The sequence below is a fragment of the Lemur catta genome, chromosome 7 (assembly GCF_020740605.2).
Source record: "Lemur catta isolate mLemCat1 chromosome 7, mLemCat1.pri, whole genome shotgun sequence".
NCBI classification, from domain to species: Eukaryota; Metazoa; Chordata; class Mammalia; order Primates; family Lemuridae; genus Lemur; species Lemur catta.
In genome coordinates, this window is record NC_059134.1 from 106,140,209 (window position 1) to 106,152,400 (window position 12,192).

Here is a 12,192-nt window from a genome sequence, read left to right on the forward strand (position 1 = left end):
ATGTCCACGATTTGGACGGACGCTGCCGGGGTGCCAGGCCTCCAGCCTCAAGGACACGTGGGAAGGCTGATAGAGGCTGGCCACAGGCGAGGACGTAAGCACGCTTGGCTGGGATGTCTGGCCGCTGTCAGCCCTCTGTGGCCCAGTCAGAGCCACCTGGAAGGTGCCTCTTGTCACAGGTGTTCAGAGACATGCAAACACTCCCACGGCTCAGGGGCCAAACAGGACGTCACGATGGCAGGAGGCAGGTGGGGCTGGGCGAGAGGGGACAAGCCACAGGTTGACCCTCTGGGATGCCGAGGGGACAGGGCCAGGCCCCAAGTGCTTGTGTTAGAAAAGGAGGAAAATCTGAATCTGAATAAACTATATATCTGATTTAAGAAGTTAGAAAATGAACAAAAAACTAAAATTAAGAAAAAGAGAGGTGTGCAAATAACAGTAAACAAAGAAGTTAACCAAAGCCCAAAATTAAGGGAGAAGAGAACTCCCCGGGAAAGGCAGACGCCGTGGCCCGTGCCGGGCGTGGGGACGAGGTGGAGGGGAAGGCACAAACAGCGTTAGCAGGAAGAGAATACTGCAAACAACTTTATGAAAATATACTTGAAAACTGGAAAAAATGGCCAATTCCCAGGAGAACTGTAACTTACGGAGTTGACTCGAGGTGAAGCACAAACCTTGAATGGACTGATTCATGCTAAAGACGTCGAACCCGTCGTTAAACATCTCCCACCAAAAGGCACTGCGAATTTTTTTAAATTACACTTTGACCAAGGTGGTCTTTTTTAATGTGAAGATCGTTTTACACCAGCAAGCTGAGTGATGTAGTGACACGCGCCCACAGCACACACAGGCTCGCGGACCACACAAGGCACTGGAGAAAGCACCGCTCACGGCAGCTCGGGGCCAGCGCGGAGTGGGGGCTCGTCCGCAGCCGGCACAGACGGCCCCCTTCCTGCTCAGGGCCGAGGGACGAACGTCGGCCTCCGGCCGCCGCTGCAGACCGCGCCTGTGCTCAGCCAGAGCCGTAGGACCAGAGACCTGCGGGCCGGGAGACAGCTATCAGCTCCCACCATGGGACCGTCTTGAAGGGGGCCCGCGGGAAGCTGCAATCCTAGTTGTCGGACTCGAGCAGATACAAAACTCGACGCCTCCCATACACTTGCGACACAGAGTGAGGAAAGGCCACGTTTAAAGACACCGTTTACGACGGAAATTTTAAAAACATACGCTAACATATCTAACAAAAGATGTGCAAGACAATTACAGAGAAAGTAAACAAAGTAAAACGTTATTGAGAGACTTTACAGAAAACCCTGATAACTGCAGGTTGTCACTGTGTTCCGGGAGTGCGTGAAAGAAAGAATCGTCCAGTGACGCCGGCCAGCGCCAAGTGAGGCAGACGCCACCCAGGGCCCTCAAAGCAGGCGCAGGAGCCGCTGCGACGGGGTGTCGCAGAGGGGGACAGGGACGGGGCTCAGTTCTGCACACGCACTCATGGCTAACGGGCACGCAGGGCCCAGGGGTGCGGTGGGCAACCCCGGGGTCGGGGGTTCTTGCCGAATGAACTTGAATGGTCAGGCCAGGGTGACCAGATGTCCCCCTCGGGCCGTGGAGGATGCCGAGGTTTCGGGGCGGGGGGGGCTCTTGCCACGCTGAGTGACGGGGGTTGCTGAAACTGACGTGGCTGGGAAGGGCATGGTGGGCCTGGGGGAAGTCTCAGGAGACGGACCAAATTCTAGTTGAGCAGAGAATTTGTCAAGAGAAAGATGCACTATCTTATGAATGTTAATTCTTCCTAAATTAATCTATGAACTCAGGGCAATTCAGCCACATGTCCACAGGGCTCCCTACAGAAATAGACAAACTGGCTCTGGAAGTAACATGGGAGGGAGGGGGCGGGGTGTGTGAAGTGCGGATGGTTTGAAGAGCGATCGAGGTTGGGGTCCTTCAGCACATCGAGGTGGGGGTGCCGGCTCCCAGACGGCACAGGGGCCTCGGTGGGGGGGCCACGGGGACCTGCGGAGAGACGGTGCCCAGACAGCTACATGTTCGGAGAGAATGCGTCAAATGAAGGTGCCGCCCTGCCTCACACCATCCCCTCAAAGATCCATTCCTGGTCACTTAAAGGCCACGTATGACAAAGGAAACATTCCAACTTAAAAAACAAAATAAAACAAAACACAATGGGAGAGTCAGAAAGCTCTTCTACCCGAGAGAATTTCTTAAACAAGACATAACCACAAAGCATAAAGTCGGGGACTGACACAGCCAATAAGGAAAAGTCAGGTTTTGGTGAGTGAACGTCCACCAGCTGTGTGGAAAGACAAGCCCCCTCTTGTAGCACGTTTCACAACGAAGCCTCAGTGGTCCCCACTGTACAGGACTTGAGGCCCCGTGAGGAGAAAGGCAAGTGGCTGGCAGAAAACGGGGCAAAGGCAGCGCTTGGAGACGAGAACCTGAGTGGTCGGCCCCTGTGAGAAAGGTATTCAGTAGGAGTCAGATGAAAAGCACACACCAGGTGGCCGAAATACAAGCATCAGTCGGAGGAGGAGAAGCTCCCTTCTGCAAAAGCACGGACACAGAGCAGTGGAATTCGGAAAGCGCCATCTGCAACCACCGATGTGGTGGCGCAGCGAGGCAAGGTCGTCCTCGGACGCCAAGGTCGCCGGGGGAGGAGCCACGGCGGTTAGAACATCCCGCCTCAAAGCACCTCTCAGAGAACCAGCGGGCACCACCTCAGCTGGATTTAGCATCACCCACGGGCAACACGTTGGCTGCTCGGCCTCCCTGAGACGCGCCGGGAATGCAATGTCCCCTGAGCGACACTCTCGTCAACAGCTGAGTCTAACCACGAAGAAACAACAAATCCAGACGGCGGGACCCTCTTCGAGATCCCTGGCCAAGGTGCTTCAAAACTGTCCGTGCCCTAAAAGTATAGAAAGTGCTGGGTGGTTCTGGATGAAAGGAGACATGACAATGAAATAAAATGCGTGAGCTTGACTGGACGCGACATCAAAACACAAGCTGTCAGCAGCATTTTGAGACACTTGTATCCGTGGTGCGGTGACAGCAGCGGGTTATCGAGGAGGTTCTTGTTCCTCGAAGGCTCGTGCCTGTGACTTAGTTTCCAACAGCTCAGGAACGCCCGAGGCGGACAGCAGAGTAAGAAACTGAGTCTAACGGTGGCGAGTGCTGGAGCCCGCTGCTCCAGCGCTGATGGCGAGGAGATGCCAGGGCTGCTGGCCACGCCCGCCCGGCTTGAAGCGAGCATCCCTCAGTCCGGCAGTTCCTGGGCTGGGCACAGATTACTGTTGGTAATTGCAAAAAGCTAGAAAACCCCCAAACACTCACCAAGAGGAGCATGCAAGGTGAGCGGTGGGCACCCATAGATAGATCCTGCACGGCAACAGCAGCTGTGGACGGCCATGGCGACCACCGGCCGTGTCTGGGGGACAACGTGTTGTGTGGCAGTAAGCTGCAAAACGAAAATTACTTACATAGAATTTTAAAAATATTTTTATATTAAAAGATAAATCATATGTGCTTGGCTATGTGGTTCGGACGCACAGTCCCCAGGCAGCAGGGGCGGGGGGGGGGCCTCTGTTGTGAAGGGTCGGCACAGAGCACGGGGACAGGCTCGTCACGTCTCATCTCTTGCGCTGAGAGCTGGGTGGTGGACCAAGGGTCTTCCTATTTTTACTTCTGCCTTCTGGGATGTCTTAAATAGTCCATCGTTGTTAACCACAGGGGGAAGGGCATTTGCTAAAAGTCAACCCTTATTTCTGAAAACAAAACAAAACAAAACAAAAGCTCAAGAAACTATAGAAAGCTATAATAAGCACTTCCTCTATCTGTGCTTGCTGGGGACGCGAGGGGCGCGGGCCGAGGCGGGAACCAGCAAGGACGCCTGCTTTTGCCATTACTGCGCGGCCGCTCTGGGAACCCTGCACAATACAAAGATGTTGAACGGAAACAAGATGTATAACTTCTGGAAAGGAGGAGACCAAAATACCACATTCCTGGGAGCCCCGAGAGAGTCAACGGAAGAGCTTTCAGAATGAATGAGGGAATTCAGGAAAGGGGCCAGATGCGAAATACATATTTTAAATCAATAGTTTTTTTTTTTTTTGAAACTTTCCACCAACAACTAGCTACAAAATATAACAGAATAAAAAAAAAATTCTAAAAAGAAAAACCCCAAAACCAAAAAAGCCCAGCAACCACAATGAGGAGCATTAAAAGACTTAGCAATAACCCTCTTAAGAAAGGTTCAGGGTCTGCAGGAAGAAAATGACAAAATGGAATGAGAAATCTAAGAACAAAATTGGGGGGAAAAAAGAAAAACACATCATGTTCTTAGGAAGTTTGACTCTTAGAAAGATCATTTCTTCTCAAATTGATGTGTGGTTTACCAGACTTTTCAACCAGAATTCTAATTTTGGGGGAGAATGTATTTGGGGGTGATGGGTGGGCCGGAGTGGGGGATATTCAGCAGGATGAATCTAAAATTCATACACAACAAGAAAGAGGCAGGAATAGCAGAGAAACCTTTGAGAGTCACGAGCACTTCTGAAAGTGAAGGGATACAGCTAATTCAATCTGAGTGTTCCCAGCGGATCAGCCCTCCGACAAGGCGCCTTTGGCCGTCCCCGGTAACCCTCATGGCAGCCAAGGAGGTAGATACTTTCCTCCTCCGGGTTTCCAGAAGAGCACAATGAAGCTCAGAGAGGGTTAAGCAAAGTCCCAAAATCACACAGCTACTAAGTGGTGGGCTCAATTGAGGGGCAGGACTCATAAGCCCCACACCCTCTAGTTTGTGGGCAGTAAACGTTACTCCATAGGGTTTCCCAACGTGACCCTCTGTCTGCACAAGCCCAGGGGCGCCACAGTCAAGGAAGCAGGGCAGGGACACTTAACAAAGCAGTTCGAGGGGACCAGGCAAGCATTTGGGAGGAAAGAAAGGCCGTGAGATTTTCACTCCACACCAAATACCAGAATACATTCCAGGAGAATTACAGAGTCCCACGTGAAAAAAACATAGTTAAAAATAAAAATAGATATTTAGATGCATAGGTATTTGCTTTCGTGCTGGGAAACAATTTTCTAAGCTTAAAAACAATGAAAATGCCGTGAAGCAAAAGGAAGCAGTAAATTCCTCTTCTTAAAACATTCACATTTCTGTATCTTGAAAAACGTCCATCAAACTTTAAAAGGCAGATTTCCACTTCTGGCCCAGATGAAGTAACAGAGACAAGATTTATTTTCCTGTCTGAAACCACCAAAACCCCAAAACAGAACAGACACAAATACTTGAAACAATGGCTTTCAGGACACTGGACGCAGCAGCGCGGCGAGGATCCCCAAGCGCCGGGAAACAATCGAGAGCCCTCTGGCTGCCCGCGCACTTCCTGGAGAGGTTTCCAGGCTGAGGCGCAGGAAGGGGGTGAGGGGGGGCCCACAGAGCCCCTGAGCTGATGAGACCGGGCTGGGGGTCGAGGAGACCAAGGCCACTGAAGTTCACCAGGCAGAGGCTCTGCGAGGAGAGCACGGCTCCGAGACAGCCCCCTACCTGTGAGGGCCCCTCAGGTATTCAGCACACACCCCGCTGGGCACCCTCTGAAGGGAGTGGAGGGCACAATGCCTGACGCTCAGGCAGGGCCAGGGCCAGGTCTGTTCCCACCAGCCAGAGTGGGAAACCCAGTAACTCACAGGCACTGGATGCTCACAGATGTTTCGCCTCAGGGGTGGGAAGCGCTTAGCCCTGGACCGCATGTGCTTCCCAACCTGCCGTAAAACCGTAACAGTAACACCCAAACCGTTTGCAGGTAAATAACTACATCCCAGAACAAACTCTGAATATTTACAGAATATAAAAAATATAAAAATATCTGGCGCCCACTAAGGTAAAACTCACAATGTCTGGCATCCAGGGAGAAGTTAGGACAAAGGCAGAGCACCAGGGAAGGTGGCCCGTAAGTGTGTGTGGGGGGTCAGTCAATCAAAACCAACTGTGACAAGTGCCAGCTATAAACCTCAGAGATGTTCAGGGGCATTCGTATCTGCTTTCATGCGGGGGAATGATTTTTTTAAGCTTAAAAACCATGAAAATATCATGAAGAAAAAGGAAAAGTTCAGCAAATTTCACTACCTAAACTTTTAAAGTTTCTGTATATCAAAAAATGTCCATCAAACTTAAAAGGCAGATTTTAAAATAACCCTAAAGCAACCATTCAAATAACAAAACAAAGCGTTGTAGCTGAAAAGCCAACAAAGAAGATAAACGAAATGAATAAAACTCCTGGTAAGAGCAAAAGGAGGCAGAGAAAGAGGAGAGGGCAGAAGACCAGCTTACACACAGAAAGCAGCTAGCGAGGCGGAAGGAAGACTCACACCGACCAAACCAGCAAGCACCTTGAATGTAAATCAAGACGCAGACGTTGTCAGATTGGATTAAAAAAAGCAAGGTCCGACTATGTGCTGCTTACAAGAAACACGCTTTAAATAGAAAGACACAAACAGGTTAAACAAAAACCCCAACAGACCTTCGAAATATACACAAAGCAAAAACTGGCAGCACTGAAAGGAGAAATAGGTAAATCCACAATCACAATCAGAAATTTCAAATCTTCTCTCAATAATTAATAGGCCAGGCAGGCAGAAAATCGGCAAGGATATAGTAAACTTGATCAATACTTTCAGCTGACTTGACCTGAGTGACATTTTAGCACATTCCACTCAAATACGCATTCTTTCCAAACACACATGGAACATTTACCAACACAGACCATATTCTGGGCCTTCAAACAAGCCTTAATACGCTGAGAAGGATTCAAGTCATATAAATTATATTCTTTGGCCATAATGGAATTAAATTATAAATCAATAACAGAAAGATCATTGGAAAATCTCCAAGCAGTTGGAAACTAAATAACACACTTTAAAATAACCCATGAGCCAAGGGAAAATTGGAAAGGAAATGAGGCAGTATTCTCAACAGAGTGGACATGAACATGCACGTGAGAGAGTCCAGGGAAGGCACCACGGCAGCACCAGGGGGACGTTTGTGTCACCAAATGCCTCTACTGGGAAATCAGGAAAAAGACTCCAATCAATGACCTCAGCTTTCACCCGAAGGAAAAGAGAAAAAGAAAAGTAAATTCAACCCGAAGTAAGCAGAAGAAAGGAAATAGCAATAGTAAAAATCAAGCGGAAGTTGATAAAATAGAAAGCAGAAAAACAACAGGAATAAAACAAGAAAACCAAAACCTGGTTCTTCGAGAATATCAATAGTATTGATAAACCTTTAACCAATCTGATTGGGAAGGGGGAGAGAGAGATAGAAATTGCCAATATCAGGAATGAGGGAGATGGTATCACTACAGAATATAAGAAAATATTATAGACAATGTATGCCAATAAATTTGAAAAGTTAGATGAAATGGACTAATTTATTGAAAAGCTCAAAATACTGAGGCTCACTCAGGAAGAAACAGCTAATCTGAGTGATCCTGTATCTATTAAAGAATTGAAGAGTAGTTAAAAACCTTCCACACAGAAAATTCTAGCCCCACATGGCTTCACGGGTAGATGCTACTAAACACATAAAGAAAAAATAATAGCAATTATATACAAATTCTTCACAAAAATGAACAGGAAAGAATACTTTCCATCTCATTCTGTGAAGCCAGAATTACTCTAGTACCAAAACCAAAGACTTTACGAGGAGGACAAGCCAATATCCACCATAAACACAAAACAAAAGATTCCGTTGCCTCTGGATTAGGCAAAGATTTGTCAATATTAGATAACGATACCAAAAACACAATCCCTAAAAGAACAAATTGACGGATTGGAATTTATCAAAAATGTTTAAAATTTGCTCTTCAAACGAGGACTGCAAACAGAATGGGAAGGCAGGTTGCCGACGGGGAGAGAAGCTTTGCAAAGCACACGTTTCATCAAGGGCTGATCCAGGACGTAGGAAGGAAGAACTTTCAAAACTCAACAGCAAGAAAACAAACCGCCCAATTTAAAACCAGTGGGCAAGAGATCCGAACAGACCGGTCACCACAAGAGACGAGCGACCGGCAGACAGGCCGCCCAGCGCCTCCAGGAGAGCGGCCGAGGATGAGACCCGCCACCAGGTGGTGGCCAGCGTGGGAGGAAGCCCACCCCGGTGGGAGCGCCAAGCGACTGTCTGGCAGTTTCTGGAAAAGTTGCGAAGGTTCGTCGCCTCCCGTGGGATCTGGTCATCTCCTTTCTAGGTCCCGCCCCAAGAGAAAAAAGGAAACGTATATCCTTTCAAAGACTTGGACGTAAATTTAAGTAGCAGCGTTATTTTTAATCAACAGAAACTGGAAACAGCCCCAGTGTCCATCAGCAGACGAGGGATAAACAGATCGTGGCGTGTCCCTGCTGCGGCCCCAGATGCGTGTCCCACTGACACACGCCGCGGCGTGGCCGAACTGCAGGGCAGTTACGCTAAGTGCGAGAACCCGCGTAGACAGAGCGCGTACCGGACGGTCTCACGCACCCAACGCTCTGACCAAACACAAACTGACCGGGCCACTGGCGACTTGGGATGGGGCACCCGGGGGCGGGTGCGAGGGTGCCGTGGGGCGACAGGCGTTTGTGCCCAATGGGGATGGCTTCGTGGTGTCCACGTAGGTCGAGATGATCAAATCGTACACTTTAAATATGTGCAACTGTGTGTGTCAACTATACCTCGATAAAGCTGCTTTTAAAGATTAGAAGGCAATGACACCTGGGAAAATGTGTCGAGTCGAATAGGAAGACAAGGGACGTGCAGTTAACACACCCACGGCACTTGGATGAGCACAAGGAAACAGCCCCAGTGAGTTTGCCTGGGCTGCTGGGCCGCCACGACCAAGCACGGCGGCGCGGCTTAAACAGCAGACGCTATTCTCTCTCGGGGAGGCGTCTCTGACCGCCTGTTTTAGATTGCTGCCACACCCCACCTCCTGACACCCTTCCTCAGATTATTTTTCCATCTTTTCTAAGCATGTGTCTCCACGAACATGCAAGATATCCCACATTTACTGGGGTACCGTCTGTGTCCCTCACAGAGACAAGGGATCCGTCGCCTCAGTTCTTCATGCTCGCCCACCAAGCCCCAGAAGGCAGCCACCACACACAGAGCCGGTCCCCACTCAATACTGGCAGGATGAATGAATGGTGCATGAATGAATGAATGAGTGCACGCGTGAACTCCCCCTGCCCCCAACCTTCTCACCTGCTCCTCACCCGCAGCACAAAGGCACTTCCCCAGATGAAATTGTCCCTCTCCTTAAAACGCTTCGGGCCCCCCACTCTTAAAAAGCTCACCAGCCCGACTGGCAGGGCTCCGCCCGTGAGCTGCCCGTGCTGGAGGCTCCTGCGACAGACCCAGCGATCAAACACGTGTGTAGAAATGGAAAAGTGTGTCCCCACACGCTGGTTCCTGACACCGCCAAATGCCGGCGAGGACGCGGAGGGCAGGAATCTCAGCACTGCTGGCAGGAACGCAGTGGCGCAGCCAGTTTGGAAGTCAGTGTGGCCGTTTCTTACCTGCAGTCTAGCGACGCGCCCCCAGGTCTTTTCCCAGACGAGGGGAAAACGTGTCCATACCAAAACCTGCGCATAGATGTTCACTGTAGTTTTATTCATGATTACTAAACTTGGAAGCCACCAAGATGTCCTTCAGCAGGTGAGGGGATACACTGAGGTACACCCAGCCCGGGGAATGTCACCCAGCCCCAGATGGAAGTGCACTATGAAACCACGAGTGGACAAAGGGGACCGCTACGCACATGTTACTAATTGCAAGAAACCCGTCTGCGAAGGCTGCACACTGGGATTCCAACAACGTGACATTCTGGATGCGGCAAAACAGTGGAGACAGTCAGAAGTTCAGGTGCCAGGGCGGGGCAGGGAGGAGGAGGTGGTCCAGGGGGCTTTTGGGGCAGCGTGCTCTTCCGCACGGTTCGGCAGTGGTGGGCACCGGGCAGGAGCGAACCCTCGAGCGCTCTGGACTTGAGCTCATGGCAACGCACCACGGTCACCAGCCATCACAGATGCACCTCACAGTGCTAGCAGGGGACGCTGGGGGGACAGTTCTGTGGGAACTCTACGCTTCTGCACAGTTTTTCTGTAAACCTAAAATCTCTCTAAGAAATAGTCTATTAAAAAAAAAGAAAAAGCCAAAAATTATTATTTGTTTAGCTGAACTTCAAATTGGACTGGGCATCCTGTCTTTGCTCCGGCAACCGCAGCCTGGTGCAGCCATGCTGTTGCTCTCAGAAAGGGGGCGAGCAGAGAGGGGACGTGATTTGTGTCTGATGACATCGGGGAAGGAGGGAGAGAGGACCCCAGTGGTCCCCCAGGCATCTCAGAGCCCCTCACATGTTGGGGGAAGTCTTGGCTTCTGGGCTCAGAAATTCCAAGCCTCCCCCCAGAGGATGCAGGTGGCGGATAATGCGAGAAGCCGGGGCTAAGCACTAGGGGTCTGCCCCTGAGACCCCACGCCTGCCACACCCTCACCAACGCCCAGGCCCAGCACCCACTGATTGGAGCAGTGCCCACCAACCCAAACACAGTCCGGCACCCGGCCACCCGCCTCTCCCATGAGCCACGCACAACTTTGAGCCCAACTTCTGGCCACATAGCGGAGCAGAAATCACAGTTTTGTTAGGGTGTGGCCACCAACAGAGTCAGCACTTTATAAGAAAAGGGAAGCCTCTGGCCCCCTTGGCCCGCTCCATCCTTGCACCCTCTCCCCTGCAGCTCATCTCCTTGGGTGCGGCCAAGGCCACCATGGCTGGGCAAGGGCCTGTCTATTCACCTGCCACTGGGTCCCTGGCATGGTGGCCATGTGCAGCTCAGGCCCCCACTGGCACGGACCCTGCACACGGAGCCTGAACTTCCTCTGACCCACCCAGGCCTGGACACTAGCAGAGGGCAGCTGCCACGCCTTCCCCCACTGAGTGCCCGGCCTTAGGTACCTCTGTCCTAGATAAACCCAGCTAAGTCACTTCCATCATCAAACACACCAGTCAGGAGGGAGCTCCAGCCTCCGCCCCACGCCTACCCTCCGAGGAGAGTCCCCTGTTCTTCTGAATGCCTGCTCTCTGCTCCCAGCTCCCAGCCTGGCAGCCACCAGCGCCAGCCTCCACACCTGCCTGGTGGGCCCCAGTGCCACTCGCCCCACCTGGAGGCCCAGTGTCCCTGCGCCCTGCTTCCCTGGGCCCTGCCGGTTGCTTCTTGCTGGGCGCCCCCCCAGCCCTCCCTGCTCTGAAGAACACGTAAGGCCCAGGGTGCAGAGAGGAACCAGCGGTCTGGGGACAGGGGTGGCCCAGGCCAGTGGCAGAGACAGGAAGCTGAGAGAGGGGCTGGGGCGGGGAGGGAGGGAGGCCGCTGCCCTGTCCTCTCTGAGGGGCAGCGGGAGCTCGGGGTCAGCACAGCAGCCAGCCAGAGCGGGGAGAGTGGCCCCAGCCGGCCCTGAGGCCCCTGCCGCCCGCAGCGAGGGCGGTGCCAGAGGCTGGAGGGGCCCAGCGGGGGCGGGGGTGGACCTCTGGGCCTGGGGAGCCCGGTGGCCTCGGAGGTGTGGCTGGGGAGGGGAGCAGCCAGGTGGAGACAGGGGCCTCAGACCCGGGACAGCCGCCGTCCTTGCCCAGCTCCAGTCCCCGCCCAGGGCCGCCCGCAGCTGCAAGGCTGGGGATGCGGGCCAGGCTGTGACCGCGTTGTCACGGGCTCGAGGACCTGGGCGGGACCCAGACACAAAGTGCGGGTGGGGCGGAGGTGGGCTGCTGCTGCGGGAGGCGTTTGGGACTTGGGGGAGGGGCCGCGGGGTGGGCGGTGGCGTGAGCGGGAGTGCGGAGCGGGCCCTTGCGACCGGGTTGCAGCGTTTCGGGGGCGGGGCGTGAGCGGCGGGAGCAGGGTGCGGGAACGAGGGGAGGGCGGGTGCCCTGCTTGGGGGCTGGGAGTGCAGAGTGTGGGGCTTCGCAGGGCGGGGCGGGAGGCGGGGTGTGGAGTGGGGCGGGGCTGCGGGTGCGGGGCGCCAGGTGTGCAGGTGCGGGCTGCGGGTGCGGGGCGCCAGGTGTGCAGGTGCGGGCGGCGGGGCGGGGCGCCAGGTGTGCAGGTGCGGGCTGCGGGTGCGGGGCGCCAGGTGTGCAGGTGCGGGCGGCGGGTGCGGGG